The sequence below is a fragment of the Ictidomys tridecemlineatus genome, chromosome 4 (genome assembly GCF_052094955.1).
Source record: "Ictidomys tridecemlineatus isolate mIctTri1 chromosome 4, mIctTri1.hap1, whole genome shotgun sequence".
NCBI classification, from domain to species: Eukaryota; Metazoa; Chordata; class Mammalia; order Rodentia; family Sciuridae; genus Ictidomys; species Ictidomys tridecemlineatus.
Window position 1 is genome coordinate 108,588,830 of NC_135480.1, and position 16,099 is coordinate 108,604,928.

The window sequence follows — 16,099 nt, forward strand, 5'->3', positions numbered from 1 at the left end:
GGGGTCTTGCAGACATTTCATGCTAGAATGGGCTGACTCAGAGTTTTCCATTGAAGTTCTTTTTCCCTTTTGGAAAATTTGTCACATGCCTACAGGGGGGCATCCGGGGAGCCTGTTGGTGCTCAAGGAGGGGTTGTCACAATTTGGTTTTCATCCCCAAGTTCTGGTTTGGGTTAAGAACAGGAAAGCTTGTCACACACAGCAGATGAATGCCAAAGTCCTTAGTTGTTTTTTTTTTTTAAGAGAGAGAGAGAGAGAGAGAATTTTTTTAATATTTATTTTTCAGTTTTCGGCGGACACAACATCTTTGTATGTGGTGCTGAGGATCGAACCCGGGCCGCACGCATGCCAGGCGAGCGCGCCACCGCTTGAGCCACATCCCCAGCCCCCAAGTCCTCAGTTTTCACTTGCCTCTTTTTCCCCATTCAGCTGCTGCCAGCCTTTATTTTTTAATTCATTTTAGATCTATATGACAGTGGAGTGTATTTTGACACATTATACATACATGGAGTATAATTTATTCTAACTGTGATCCCTTTCTTGTGGTTGAACATGATGTGGAGTTTCACTGGTGGTGAATTCATATATGAACATAGGAAAGTTATGTCCGATTCATTTCACTGCCTTTCCTTTTCCCATCTCCCCTTCCTTCCCTTCATTTCCCTTTGTCTAATCCAACCAACTTCTATTCTTCCCTCCCCACCTGTTGTGTGATAGCATCTGCATATCAGAGGGAACATTCGGCCTTTGGATTTTTGGGATTAGCTTATTTCACTGAGCATTATAATTTTTAGATCCCTCCATTTACCAGCAGAAGTCATTCTTTTTTATGGCTGAGTCATATTCCATTGTGTGTATATACCACAATTTCTTTATCCATTCATCTATTGAAATATTGGTTCCATAGCTTGGCTATTGTGAATTGAGCTGCTATGAACTTTGATTTGGCCATGTCACTGTAGTATGCTGATTTTAAGTCCTGTAGGTATAAACCATGGGAGTGGGATAACTGGGTCCAGTGGTGGTTCCAAGTTTTCTGAGGAATCTCCATACTGCTTTCCAGAGTGGCACCAATTTGCAGTCCCACAAGCAATGTGTGAGTGTATCTCTTCCCCCACATCCTTGTCAACATTTATTATTACTTGTATTCTTTTTTTTTTTTTGTACTGTGAGTTGAATTCAGGGACACTCAACCACTGAGCCATATCCTGAACCTTATTTTGTATTTTATTTAGAGACAGGGTCTCACTGAGTTGCTTAGTGCCTCACTAAGTTGCTGAGGCTGGCTTTGAACTTGTGATCCTTCTGTCTCAGGCTCCCAAGCCACTGGGATTAGAGGCGTGTGGCCATTGCACCTGCCGTTACTTGTATCTTGATAATTGCCATTCTGACTAGAATGAGATGAAATCTCTCAGTGTAGTTTTAATTTGCATTTCTCTAATTGCTAGACAGCCTTTATTTTATTTTATTTTTTGTGCGGAGGATTGAACTCAGGGGCACTTGATTACTGAGTCACATCCCAGCCCTTTTTTTGTATTTATTTAGAGACAGAGAGGGTCTCAGTGAGACTGAGTTGCTTAGCACTTTGCTTTTGCTGAAGTTCACTTTGAACTCAAGATCCTTCTGCCTCATTCTCTGGAGCTGCTGGGATTACAGACATGTGCCACCACGCCTGGCTACAGCTTTTATATTATAACACAGAATAACAACAGTAAACCCATCAAATCACTGATATGTTCCAGGCAATGCATTAAATGTTGTGCATCTATTATCTCATTTAAAGATTCTTCTAGTACCCCATCTTAGATGTGGGAACATTGAGGTTCATAGAGGTTAAGATTATACAAATGATGGACTTCAGCTTGAACCCAGAGCTGTGTGACTCTAGCTTCTTTACTCTTAAGCCACAATGATGTACTAAGCTGCCTTAGGAAGAGACAGCACTCCCTGTAGATAATCTGGATAACCTCAGACATACATAGATATCAGATGGAATTTTGTTTTGCGAATCATCTAGTAGTCTAACTATCCTTTTTAGATGGTAAACTGAGGAACGGAGCAGTATGGGTCCTTGTCCAAGATCAAAGAATAAGTCTGTGACAGTCAGGGTATGAACCCACATCTGTCTAGTGCTCTCTATGTTAGACCATGTCTTGTGCATTTTACACCCAAGCTCTCCTCCCCACTCTGACTTCTCTGGGTGTGTTTCATGGATGCACACACAACCACCTTGAGGGTGCTGAGTCAAGTTCTGCTGTACTGTCTTCTCTGGGAAGCTTTTTTCTATCCCTCTCTCATCCAATCAAACATGATTATTTAACAACTCCCTCCTCATTTGTCTTTTCCTCAAACTCCTGTATGTCTACAAATGTGAATTGTCTCATTCATGTTTCCACATTACCTTCATGGTGAACAATATGGTGAACATCATGGTGAACAAGTTCTAATTCTAGTTGCCTTATTGCATGACTAAAGTCCTTTGTCATGCTTGCCTGCCGGGATCAGAATCTGTGAGCTTTAGAAAGCCCTAAAATGTGCACATGAGTGGTGCCCAGGCACCCACCAGTCAGTCCTGGGGAAACCTCTGCAACTGGTTCATGATGATGAATGATATATAAAGACAGCATGGAGAAGTAGCACATGCACGTCTGTGCGTGCGTGTGCGTGCGTGCGTGTGTGTGTGTGTGTGTGTGAGAGAGAGAGAGAGAGAGAGAAAGAGAGAGAGAGAGAGAGAGAGAAAGAGAGAGAGAGAGAGAGAGAGAGAGAGAGAAATGGAGAAACACTGAGAGAGAAAAAATATGCTTTTTATGATTTTCTAGTTATTCAGTTCAAAGGATGGACTTCTACTTCTCCTTCTCCCCCTTCTCCTCCCCTCTCCCCCTTCCTCCTTTCTTTTCTTTCTTTCTTTCTTTCTTTCTTTCTTTCTTTCTTTCTTTCTTTCTTTTTTTTTTTTGTGGCACCAGGGATTGAACCCAAGGGTGCTGCCATTGAGCCACATCTCCAGCCTTTTTTATTTTTTATTTTGATACAGAGTCTCCCTAAGTTGCTTCGGGCCTCACTAAGTTGCGGAGGCTGGCCTTGAACTTGTGATCCTCCTACCTCAGCCTCTGAAATTGCTGGGATTACAGACATGTGTCACCATACCTGGTAAAGGAATGGCTCTTCATTGTCATGTTTTTGTCCTCATTTTGGGGGTTGAAGAACTTTATGAATGATGATAAAAGAAGACACTATTAATGTTTTATCAAAATCTAACTTTTATCAACCCTATCCAACGTTGAATGCATTTTACTAATGACTGAAATCCAAATCTGGGAAATGATGCAATGGAGCAACTTCTTACCCAATGCAGGATCATCCTTCCCATATTGGAAGTTCACTACTTTTCCAGGAATCATGACTCAATTTTCAATGGTTCTTTTTTTTTTTCTCCCCTCCAGGGTTGGGGTTGGAACCAAGGATCTCATGCATGCCTGGAAACTCTCTACCATTGAACCACATTCCCAGCCCATTTGATAATTCTTATTGCCAGAGTATTCCTTCTTCTGTTCAACTAAAGATTAGCCTTCTCTAAGGTCCTCAGTTAGTCTCAATCTTACCTTTTAGAATAGTGCAGTCCCTCATTCACATAGTTTCTTCAAATATTTGGAGAACTACCATGAGAAAGAGGGAACACATTGCTTTAGTCAATACAGTTAGGACCAATGGGTAATATTAGAGAAGGACAAATGAAGATACCCCTGTAGTTACTTCTACCATGTTTTCTACCTCACAGACTCCTAATAATGAAAGCAATAATAATAGCGGGCATTTAGTGAACGCTTATTCTGTGTGAGGTTCTCACTATTATAAGCATCTTAAATTATATGAAGTCATTCAATTCTTAACAACCACTCTAGGAAGTACAACTTTTTTCTTTTTATTTTGTGTGTGTGTTGCTGGAAATTGAATCGCGGGCCTGTGCTTGCTAGGCAAGTGCTCTACCACTATACCTCCAGCCCGGAAGTGAACTTTCATTAGGCCTATTTTATAGATGAAAAACTAAGGCAAGGAGGAGTAAAGGAGCTTGTCCTTGGTCAAGATGGGCCTGTACAATATGATTCCAGATCTTACACTTTTAACCACTAGAATTTACACACAATTTAACAACTGGACAGCTTCTCCACCTCACTTTTCTACTCATTGCTCTCAAATATGTCAGAACTGCATGTAGAACTAATATGGGTTGACAAGTCCAAAGTGGGGGAGATCATCCATGCCCTCAATTTGGACACTGTATTGCTATTAGTGCAACCCAAGGTCACATTTAATGAGATGCAGCAATTCCATATCCTGGGTTGCATTTAACTCAAATAACTCAGTTTTTTCCCCCCCCTCAATCAGGCCAACCTTTTCTATGTTTTCTTGCATTTTTTTCCAGTACTGGGGATTGAACCCAGGAATGCTCTATCACTGAGTTACATCCTCAATTCTTTTTATTTATTTTTTTAATTTTTTTAAGACAGGTCTCACTAAATTACCCAGGTTGATCTTGAACTTAGAATCTTCCTCCCTCAACCTCCTAAATAGCTAGGGTTGTGGGTGTGAGCACCATGCCCCTCTGCAAATTTTGAATATGAGAGGCAGGTTTGGTATATATATATTTGTCAAATCTTTTGTTACTATTTTGTGAAAAAAGGTGGATTTGCAGGTGGACATAGAATATAATTGGATGGGTAAGAGTAGTGAGATTGTGGACAATTGTTCCTTACTTTCAAAATTATTTCATTTGTGGTTGTCACAATGTTATTATATAAGAAATTAAAAATGGTAAAGAAAAAATAGACTTTTTAGTTTTGGTCCCTCCTTCAGCATGTTCAAAGCTTTTTGATTCTTGAATCCATCCCTCCAGCACAGCAGTTTCCCTTTCCAGCTTTGTGTCATGTGCAAATAGAAAGGCTGCCATATCTTCTTCCAAGATGCTGGTGTCTCAGGTGGACAGTCACAGAAGGTGGAGACAGGGCAAACAGCTCCATGTAATTTCACATAGGGGTTTGTGTACAGAGTGTATGCAGTGCTCAGTAGTAATAAGTGAGTGGTTGAGAATGACACAGTTGGAACCCATTGCCAACCCAGGGCTGGTTCTGAGGTGCTGGTTATAGATCCTGGTTGGAGCATTTCAATAGATATTTACTCAGAACATGACTCATGCTGGGCACTCTGCTAGGTTCTGGGGCCATAATGATGCATAAGAAATGGCACTTTTCCTCAATTACTCAAGTTGGTGGCCTGGCCTTGTCTGTGAGTTACCTCTATGAACAGAGAACCTTCATCATGCAGGCAGAAGGGCAGCAGAATACAACAGACACTAGTATGGCAGTATGTAAAAATGTGGATGTGTAACCGATGTGATTCTGCAATCTGTATACGGGGTAAAAATTGGGGTTCATAACCCACTTGAATCAAATGTATGAGATATGATATGTCAAGAGCTTTGTAATGTTTTGAACATCTAATAATAAAAAATTTAAAAAAGTAAACAGATTCAGAGGAAGAGCTTTTGCTTGGAGGATATCATTATGGAAAAGAGTGACAATTTATTTCCAGGAGCACATCTCACTATATCTCATGTCTGAAACTTTATTTTGTGGGGGCCATCAGGTTGACCTCAAACTCTCAATCCTGCAGCCTCAATCTCCCAAGTAGCTGGGATTATAGGCATGCACCACTAAGCTTGAATCCCATACCTAAATCTTCTCACTGAAATTCCACCTTCTTCCAAGATCTCTCTCTTGTTTTATTTAAAGGAGAAATACTAAAGGGTGCAGGTGAGGGGCACTACATCCTACAGTTTCCTTATGGAAAAACCTCAAGTAGTTCTAGGACTTCATAGCCCAGACTTATTTCTCTGGCTTGATTCTTGGAGTCCTGGATTCTCTGGCCATTCTTTCTTAACCAGGATTATTTCTTTCTCTGCTATATTTCAGATATATCAATCTCTGTGCTGTCATGGGGCCTCCATGCTTTCCCCACCTTGCCTTTGCTCAGATTGCTCCCCTTCTTTGTCATGTCCTCTGTGTCAGTTAGTATTCTGTTACCATAGCAAAATACCTGAGACAATCGACTATAAGTTTATTTTGGCCCCATGTTTCGGAGATTCCACTTTATGGTTGGTTGGCCCCTTTGCTTTGGGCCTATGGTAAGGCAGAACACCATGGTGGGAGTGCATGGTGGAACAACACCACTCACCTGATGACAGGGCAGCAGAAGACAAGGAGAAAGAAACCACAGTCCCACAATATCTTCAAGGACTTCCAGTGACCTAAAAGCCTCCCACTAGTCCTCATCTCTTAGAGCTTCTACACCTCACATAGTCCCACATTGGAAACCAAGCCTTTAACACACGGACCGTTGGTTTGCAGGGGCAGTCAACATTCAAACTTTCTCTACCAGCATCCCTTTGCCTCCCTTTCTCCAGCCAAGTCCTCCTACTCAGTCTTCTAAGGTCCTACTTATTCTACTTCCCCATAAAAATTCTCTTGATGGCTTCAATTCCCACCAACTTCATTTCTCTACAGAGAGAGAAAGAGACAATTGTCTCTATCGTGCAGTTTAGCACAGCTTCTATTTTTTTATTTAAAGAGATTCCTTTATTTTTTTTAAATGGCCTTTATTTTTATCATTTATTTCTATTCGGTGCTGAGAATCGAACCCAGTGCCTCACACATGTCAGGCAAGTGCGCTACTGCTGAGCCACAGCCCAGTCCCGACAGCTTCTATTTTTATATTTTATGTTTTGGTACAGGGGATCTAACCCACGGATACCTTACCACTGAGCATCTTTACCCTTTACCACTTTACCTTTTGTCCTTTTTAATTTTTTTTTACTTTGAGACAGGGTGTCACTAAGTTGCTGAGGCTGACCTTGAACGTGTAATCATCCTCTTCAACCTCCCAACCCACTGGGATTATAGGCTTGTGCCACTGCATCCATCGTAGCTCAACTTTTTTTTTTTTTTTTAAGAGAGAGAGAGAGAGAGAGACTCTTTTTTGTAGATAGACACAACACAATGCCTTTATTTTTTTTATGTGGTGCTGAGAATCGAATCTGCAGGTCCCACCTGTGCTAGGTGAGCGCTCTACCGCTGAGCTACAATCCCAGCCCCAAGCACAACTTTTTAACAGTGATGTCTGGTCTGGTATTGTTTCAGATGGACAATCTTATTTCCCCAGTGATGTGACAGCAATGTTTTTCTAGTAGGACCTATAGATTTTATTCCTAGCAAGTGTAGATCATGGAGCAGATACCTATTAACCCGTACTTTTTTTTTTTATTATTGTTTTTTTTAAGAGAGAGAGAGAGAGAGAGAGAGAGAGAGAGAGAGAGAGAGAGAGAGAGAATTTTAATTTTTTAGTTTTTGGCAGACACAACATCTTTGTTTGTATGTGGTGCTGAGGATTGAACCCGGGCCGCACGCATGCCAGGCGAGCGCACTACCGCTTGAGCCACATCCCCAGCCCTTTTATTATTGTTTTATCCCAAGAAGAGAATTAAAAGTAGTCAGGGTTTTGATTTTTCCATATTGTTCCCATAATTCTTTGCCATGCACATTTGCCTTCCCACCCAACTGGACTCTTCATTTTACCTGAAAGTTCCTCCTGCCACAAGGCTTTCATTTTCCCACCATAAATAACAGGATCATAACAGGATCAGTTTCGTCGTTTGTCTGCTCTGTGCAGCATTCCCTGTCTAGGTTGTGTGATTTTGTGGGACCCCTCAGCTCTGTCCCCCTGGATAGGATCTTTAATCAGTTGAGAAGCTCCAGTAATGACTATTGCCTTGGACAGCTTGGGGAACTCAACAGCTCTGAACCCTCTTTTCTCTGGGATTTCTTTAGGGCAAGGAGAGAAACTCAAAAGAAATTGAGGCACCGAGCACCCAGAGGAGGGTATGATCCAGTCCCTCTGTCTTGGTTAGTTCTTAAAACCATAATCCTTTTGCACCAGGAGTCCTTTGCCAGAAAACTTTACCACTCAGCGCTGTAGGAGAGCTGCCAGCTCCAGATTTGCTCTTGAACAGAGCCACCTCTGGGTCAACCCCATCCCCTCTTGCTCTCACCCCAGCAGAATCTCATACAGTCTATAAAGATGTTTTCTTTTATTGGCAGGTGAAGTCTGGAGCAGGACCCTGAAGCTCTCTGTCCTCCATGCTGCTCACTAGAAAAGGGGCTCTGAGCTGTAAGTAACTTTGATTGGCATTTTCCATGCTGACTCAATAAGGTTATGGGTTCAAGACCAGCCCTGGACCCGATCTTTAACAGCCACGCATTGTGCAAGAGAAACACTCAACAATGAGCTAGTCAGAATGTAAAATACAGTGGAGTTCTAATTAGATTATGTCTGAATGTGACAAAGAAGCCCTGTAATATGACATGCTATTTAATTAGACTGTATTGATTGGGTATTAAGGTGGACTTGATGTGTTACGTGTGTCATGAGAGCTGGGGAAGGAAGCTCTTGAGTTTCTTGTAAGGCCAAGCCAGACCTCAGGCACTACTGCCTGGGGGTTGAGTTTGCAGGGTCAGCAAAAGGAGGAAGAGGTAACATCAGTCTCCAAACTGGACCAAGTTCATAACCCAGACTGGCTTTTGCATCTGATTATTTCTGGGGAGGTGTGAAGGAGGATAAAGGAAATAATACTGAGCATTTCCCTTTCATCTTCCAATAAGAGCTCCACCGCAAACAGGCTTATGGGTCCCCCCATTTGGCAAGAATTTGCTCACCTGTAGGGCCTGGCCACTTTCCAGCCTTCTTAGTGGAGTCCTTTTTGGTAACCCAGCTAGAAGTGACTTTTCCTCTTCTGACATTCTGCAGCATTCACCATTGCTCACTCCTCTGGACAGAACTTTACTGTGTTCTCTCCAGCGAGGCTGTGAGGTCCAAGAGGGTGAAGTCTGGGATCCCACTTTGTGTGCACACTGCACCCTCAACCTGGTTGCCACTTGGTGACCATCAGTTGTGTGGCTGGGTTGTACAGGGCAGGCATGGCTCTTCCACCCTGCTTCTAGGACTACCTGTGACTAAGCTGCTGCTGCTGCTGCTGTGACTTTGATAGTACATTGGCTTCCAACCAGTCCATGGAATTATAAATGATTAACCGTTATCAGCGCACATCTTCACCTCTGTGTAAAAATAGATTGACTGTAATGAGTATTTGAATAAATCATAAGAATGGCCGCCCTGTGATCGGCTAACATCCTGCCGATGACTGCCTGGTGAGTGAGCAGGGCGCCGGCCTCCCGCCTAATGGCCTGCAATTCAGTGCTGGTCGCCTCTGTGATTGACGGGCCTGGGCTCCCAAGGCACCTCCTCTGCAGCCCAGGCTCTGGAGTGGTCCGGCCCCAGGCTGAGGGGGTAGGGAAGGGTGCCTCCCTCCATCCTGTTCCAGGAAAGCCTGCCTAGAGATGGAGCTGGAGGTGGGTGGGGGAGCCAGAGTAGGAGATAATGACCTTTGTGAGAATCGATGTCTCCTCGCACCGGAGGTTAGAGGGACCTCATAAGTCAAGTCAAGTATGAGGAGCAAGCTGAGCGTGAACCTTTATGGGAGCTGAGAGTGGGGGGAGGGGGATTGGTCTGCACCTTCCCTCCCTGCCTTGGAGGGCAGCTGAGTACCTCAGCACTGGGTCACCCGCACCCAGAGAAAGCTCCTTCACAGGGACACTCTTGGACCTGCAGTTGAGGAACCAGGAAGAGCAGGTTTCTTCAGAGCTCGGAAATGGGGAGGATTCAAATGATTTTTCAGGCAGTGACTTGCCAAAGCCACATGGGTGTTGAGGATGCTGCCTTTTGGAGGGGGAGTAAGAAGGGGAGAGGAGGCGGGCACAGAGCTATGTGCACCAAGTGAGGAGGGACGTGTTTCAAAGTAGATTTAGAGAAGACCAGTGAGGGCTGTGTTTGATTGGGAAATAGCAAACATTCCAATTTCATTCTAGTGCTGTCACAGTTACTAGGCTGCGAAACAAACCATCCCCAAATACACAGTAGCTGCGAGACGTTTATTCCGTGAGCAGGGAATGTTAGACGGGGACTGGTCACCACCAGCTCATTTCTGTTGCACCAGGCCTCAGATTTCAGCTGGGGCAACTCAAAAGCTGGGTGCTGGAAGCATCCAAACACTCATTCACTCATCATTATTCTGAGCTTTGATGCCAGCCATTGGCTAAGGCCTTAGCTAGCCAGACCCATGTGACCTTTCCCTATGGCCTGGGCTTCCTGACATTATGGTTGCCTGATTCCCAAGAGAAGCCTCCTGAGAAAGAGCAGAAGCCAGGCGGAAACTCTTTTGCCTTTTATGACCTACTCCCTGAAGTCAAGCAGCACCACCCACACTGCATCCTCTCAAATCCTCTGATGGGGAAAGGTGCAAGGGTCATCTAGGTTTAAGAGAAGGAACAGGGCTGGGGTGGGGGCTCATGGTTGAGAGCTTGCATAGAGCACGGGAGGCACTGGGTTTGATCCTCAGCACCACATAACAAATAAATAAAATAAAGTTATTATGTCTATCTACAACTAAAAATATATATTAAGGAGAGAAGGTATATAAACCCTCTACCATCACTACCACCTCTCAAAGGAGCATCAACATCACACTGAAAAGGGCAAGAGGGATAGGAGATATATATATATATATATATATATCCTCCATATCTGTGGGGAATTGGTTCCAGGACCTCCTGTTGATACCAAAATCTGTGGATGCTCAAGTCCTTTTATAAAATGGTGTGTGTAGTATTTGTGTATAACCCATGCACATCTTCCTGAATAACTTTAAATAATCTCTAGATTACTTCTAAAACCTAATGCAATGTAAATGCTATGTAAATAGTTGTTAGGCTGTATTGTATAGGGCACAGCGACAAGGAATAAAACTGTACATGTTCAGTACAGAGGCAATTTCCCCCAAAATATTTTCAATTCATGGTTGGTTGAATCCCTGGATATGGAATCTATGGATACTGAGGACCAATTACGTGTTGTAGCCCATCTTTGGAGACTAGTCTACTACAACTAGTATTTGTCAAATATCTGCTAGCAGTCTGGTACAACTTGCCTTATCTATTTCCCAGTAAAGTGAAAAGGACTTCCTGGGAAGTGATGTGCTCCCTCTTGCACGATGATGGGTAAGCTGGGCATGATGGCAAATGCCTATAATTTTAGCTACTCAGGTGACTGTTATAGGATAGCAAGTTTGAGGCATAGGCAATTTAGGAAGACCATGTCTCAAAATAAAAAACAAAATAGATTGGGGATATAGCCTAGCATGCACAATCCCCAGCACCACAAAAGGAGGTGGGGATTGCTCTAGATAAATCAAACTGCCCCTTGACTCTGCACATCTGAGTTTAAAGGGCCTCTCAAAGTCAAGCTAGGCTTTCAGGGTTGGGGATGTGGTGAGGCTAGGAGGCCCTTCAATGGGTGGAAATCTCTATCTGCCAGTTCATCACAGCAAGAGCAAATCTGGTTTGCAACCCACAGCTTGAAGAGTCAGATCTGGAGGGGTCTTAGACCTGTGACCTAGGACTCCATAAACCTTGACACTTGGTTTGCCTCCACACTCCCCCCATCTCTATTGCCATGGCTTTCCAAGCTAGTGTGGGTTTCAACCACAGATCAGGGTTTAAAAGGCTATAAGGGGCTCTCTGGACAAGGGAAATTCTTTGGTTTCCCTTGCTTCCCGGCCCCTCAAGCCTTCTGTTATTTTTCCTTTCCCTCTACCACACCCTCTGATCTGGAGAAACTGTGTCCTTAAGGAACCAAGCTCCCTTTTTTTTTGTTCATGCTTATTTGTTCATGCTTCTGAAGCAGAGACAGCTATATTTTGGAGGAGAATCTGAGTGCTGTGGCTGCCTTGTTTTGACTTAAGGAGATATAAACAAAACCAAAGAGATCAACGAGTGGAGACAGAACCAGTCCACCTTCCCAGGAGGCTGAGATCTGAGAATGGCTAATGCCAGAGGGAAGGGGTAGGAAAGAGAGGGGTCAGGGGACTTGGATTAGACGAAAAGTCACTGGGGTTTGGAAGGAGAATTTTGGTTCTTCTACATCAGGTCAATGTTAACATTAGGAGGCAGCACTTCTAGGCACTTACTACACTTGCTAAGCTCTTGGGCTATGATTTGTGTGGATTCCTGTTATTATCTCTGTATTGCACAAATGAAGAGAAGCCTCAGAGAACAAGAGAAGTACCCTAGGAAACAACAGTGAGTTTGTAACAGAGTTGAAATCCAACTTAGAACTCTGTTCTCAAGGCTTGAAGCCCTCATTATTTTTTCAGTGCACACTGTATGCATTGATTGAAATGTCATACTGAATTTCATTAATATGTATAATTAATATGCTAATAAAAAATAAAAATAACTAAATTCTAAAAACAGATTTTTAAATAAGGAGCTTCAGTTTACTCTTCTGTAAAATGGGGATGTCTGCTGGGTGTGGTGGCGCATACATGTGATCCCTGCAGTTCAGGAGGCTGAGGCAGGAAGATCGCAAATTCAAAGCCAGCCTCAGCAACTTAGCAAAGCCCTAAACAACTTAGTAAGACCCTGTCTTATAGTGGGGATATGGCTCAGGGGTTAAGGACCCTGAGTTCAATCCCCAATGCAAAAAAAGAAAAAGAAAAAGAAAAAAGAAAAAAGTATGTCTGATGATATCATCCTCAATGGCTAAGATTCTGGGAACTTGCTTAGAAACATCTAAAGTAGGCCTTCTTTATGGAAATGAAATTATGGAATCATTTCCTGTTCTTTCCCGTTTCATGAAACTTAGGTCAGGAAGCTAATATTTAATTTGGGCAGGTGAAGGAAACAGATAAAAACATTTCAATTTTCAAGACTCCAGCTTTGGGGGGAAATGTTGGGTATGATGTCCAAAGCTTGGGTTTGAATCCCAGTCTCATGACTTAATACCTTTGTGATTTTGAGCATATTGCTTTGGTCTCCAGATTCCTCATCTCTAGAAAAGAGATGAGATTGTATACGTATCTTAGGACTGCTGTGGGGACTCAATGAAATCCAGCATGTGAGTCATTCTTGGCACATAGTAGGTACTTAATAATGGTTCAATCATTCATTCACCCAGGAAATAAATAAACAATGGAATTAGAAAGAAAGATTATTTCTTTTAATTGCTTCTGACAGAAATGGTCAAGAATGTTGCCTTTAACTGTACTCTCCATAAAAGTTCACTCATAAACTATTGATATTTTAATAATACGCATTAGCATCTTGCCCTTTGACAAATGAATATTGAATGAGCAATAAAGAGGCGAAAGAATAGCCAGGTGCACTGGTTTGGAGGAGTTGGAGTCTTAGGTAGTTGTCCAAGGAAATACCAACTTTTCCAGAGGTCTTGAGACTCACCCCTCTCCCTAGTGGATCCTAGAAAAACAACTCTTAAAAGGAACTCAGAATTCAGTCAGCCTGGCCTAGTCTAAGCAGGATTTTTCCTTTAGCTTGGCTGAAGGGTACTTGGAAGAGGAGAAAACAGGTCATTAAGGAGTAGAGGTTTAAACCCCCATGTGCAATACTTTGGACCTCCCATCATTTTTGTTGAAAGGTGCAGGTTTTACCTTTACATACTCTCCCCCACTCTGAAAATTAAAAGTCTACAAACAGTTGGACAATGTGCCCACAGAAATGAGACAAACCCCTAGAAAAAACAGACCAGTTACACCCTCTCTTTCGCCTTGCACCACTAGTTCTTATTGGGAGGCTGTGCTTTGGGGGAATATGCTCAGGTTTCTAAGATAGAATTCCCTGCCTATTCTAGCATCTGCCTCCAGCCCTTCCGCCACAGCCTCCAATGTCTCATAGCCTCTGTCTGGGCTAGGAGTCCTTGAGTGTACAGAGAGCGGTGACAGGGGCTCTTCGTGGGTCCAGCTTAATTGGTGTGATTTAATGGTGTTTCTGGCGGATTCAGATTTATACGGCTTTCTGAGCTGCAAATCTGCTTTCTAAATGTAGAATTTTTTGTGGAGTGGTAAAAAATAATGGCTGTTCTGTGATTCCTGCCTCCCGAGCTAGGAGATTGCAATTTACATTATGCAAATAGACATTATGCAATCAAGGCACTTTAGCGGGAATCTGGCAGCGAAGAGGCCGCTGATGAGATGCCGAGGTCTGCAGCCTTAACTGGAGGGGCCCCGGAAGAGTGGAGATGAAGTGGGGAGGAGGTGGGCCAGGCAGGGGAGGAGGCCAAGAGTCTGTTCCCCTGGCCCAAGGAGGCAGAGTGGAGCCTGCCTGGAGATGAACGCATCCTGGGAGCTGCCAAAGCGACTCTCTCAATTAATGGCTTTGTTTAATCATACCCCCTGTCCAGAAGAGTATTGTCTTACGGATAATTTCGTTTGCCTAACGAGATTTTGCTAATTAAATCTCCTTTCAGTTGGTGTGACTATGCCTGCAGGAGAGGGGGCTATTTGGAGCCTTCTCCATAAACCTTTCTGGAGAGGGGCTTGGAAGAAGGATGGGGGGAGGGGAGAGAAGAGACAGAAAAGGAGGAGAAGCTGTCCTGCTGTGAACCACTTTGAGCAGGGTTTGGAAAAGGCAGGGTGCTAGCCACCCAACCTACTCACTTTTCCCCTATCCCTGGAAACGCAGAGGGTTGGTCACAAATCTTTGTCCAGTGAAAGGGATTTCCCTCTTTTCTCTTCCTCCTTGGCTCCTGGAACTTCCATCAATTTTCTAAGTGCTTTCAAATCCTCAGAGAGAGCTATGAGGCTTGGAAGGAGATTGCAAAGGGTTTCCAAGCACTATTTCCAGCAGCCCTGGCTGTGGGGGGTTAGTGGTACTGGTGGGACCCTTACCCTTGCCTTCAAAGTTAGCCAGCCAGTCTGGCTCTTCAGAGAGGAAAAATTGCTCTGAAATTGGTCATTTCTCCAGGGGTAATTAATTGTACAAATCCAAGAGGAAACTCAGATTTATTTGTTATCAGAGCTAGCCAAAGAGCCCCCTACATGCAGAGGAGCCCAGCTCCGTGCCTACAACAGCTGGAGCTAAATTAACACTGTGTAAGTAGTAGTCTCCCCTTATCCACTACTTTGTTTTTTGTGGTTTCAGTTACTCATAGTCAACCATAGTCCAAAAACGCTAAATGGAAAATTCTAGAAATAAACAATCCCTAAGTTTCAAATAACTTACTATAGTATATGGAAATATACTGTAATTAAAGTTATAATTGTTCTATTTTATTATTAGTTATTATTAGATTATTATAATCTCTTACTGTGCCTAATTTATAAATTAAACTTTATACTAGGTATGTATGTATAGGAAAAAAACATTTTATTATTGTGTTTGGTACTGTTTGAGGCTTTAGGCATCCACTTGGAATCTATTACCTGCAGATAAGGAAGGACTACTTTATATGACGGTGCCACTTCCATGCTGGAATATCCCGTGACTCTGTACTATTGACAGGCTGAAAGTCAATTGCCTTGGCCCACCTGACCATGGGCTGCAAGTTCAACCCTGATCTTTTTTTCCAGTGTCTCTACTGTTCTTCCACTGCTTGCTGCGCCTTCCTCCCTGTCCACTCGGACACAGAAGCACACTCCTGCACCTGAGACCCAAGCAGGCTGGATTATGCAATTTCCCCTGTGAACTCCATATACTTTGTGTCTGTGTGTGTCTGGTACTGGGGATTAAATTAAGGTTGATCTACCTCTGAGCTACATCCCCAGCCTTCTGTATACTTTTATGCCTTTGCATGTGCTTCTTCTCTGCCTAGAATATCCTTGGTCTGGGTAGACCCTGCTCCTCCTGTCATATCCCCTCTGTGGCTGTCTCCTTCGGGTCTTCCTGCCTTTCCCACCCTGTACTGCTGTCTGTACTTCTTTCTGCTGTAGGCCATCACAGGACTTCTTATGGATATCCAAGTTAAGGACTGAATCTCATTCTTTTCTTAATCCCACTATCCAGAATCATGGCTGGCTGTATCAGGTACTGTAAGTATATGCAAGGGTTAAGTGAAAGGATGGATGGATGAGCCCAGGAGAAAAGAGTATAGTAATGGAGAGATGCTCTCTAATGAGGTTCCCAGCTTGGGATGGATAATGGTGGAG

At 43.3% G+C, this 16,099-nt stretch overlaps 1 protein-coding gene across 16 annotated transcripts in view; it reads left to right on the forward strand.

Moving 5' to 3' along the window:
* Pknox2 (PBX/knotted 1 homeobox 2) overlaps window positions 1–16,099 on the forward strand; it is a 267,002-nt gene that overhangs the window by 64,255 nt on the left and 186,648 nt on the right. For 11 of the 16 annotated variants that reach the window (XM_078047273.1, XM_078047280.1, XM_078047276.1 and 8 more), the window contains exon 2: window positions 8,148–8,217. The exons of 2 other annotated variants lie outside the window; for them this stretch is intronic. The gene's annotated coding sequence lies outside the window, so the exon portion shown is untranslated. Of the gene's footprint in view, window positions 1–3,037; window positions 3,148–8,147; window positions 8,218–16,099 lie in introns of those variants that run through there. 3 more of the 16 variants (XM_078047274.1, XM_078047277.1, XM_078047284.1) reach the window with 2 other exon arrangements.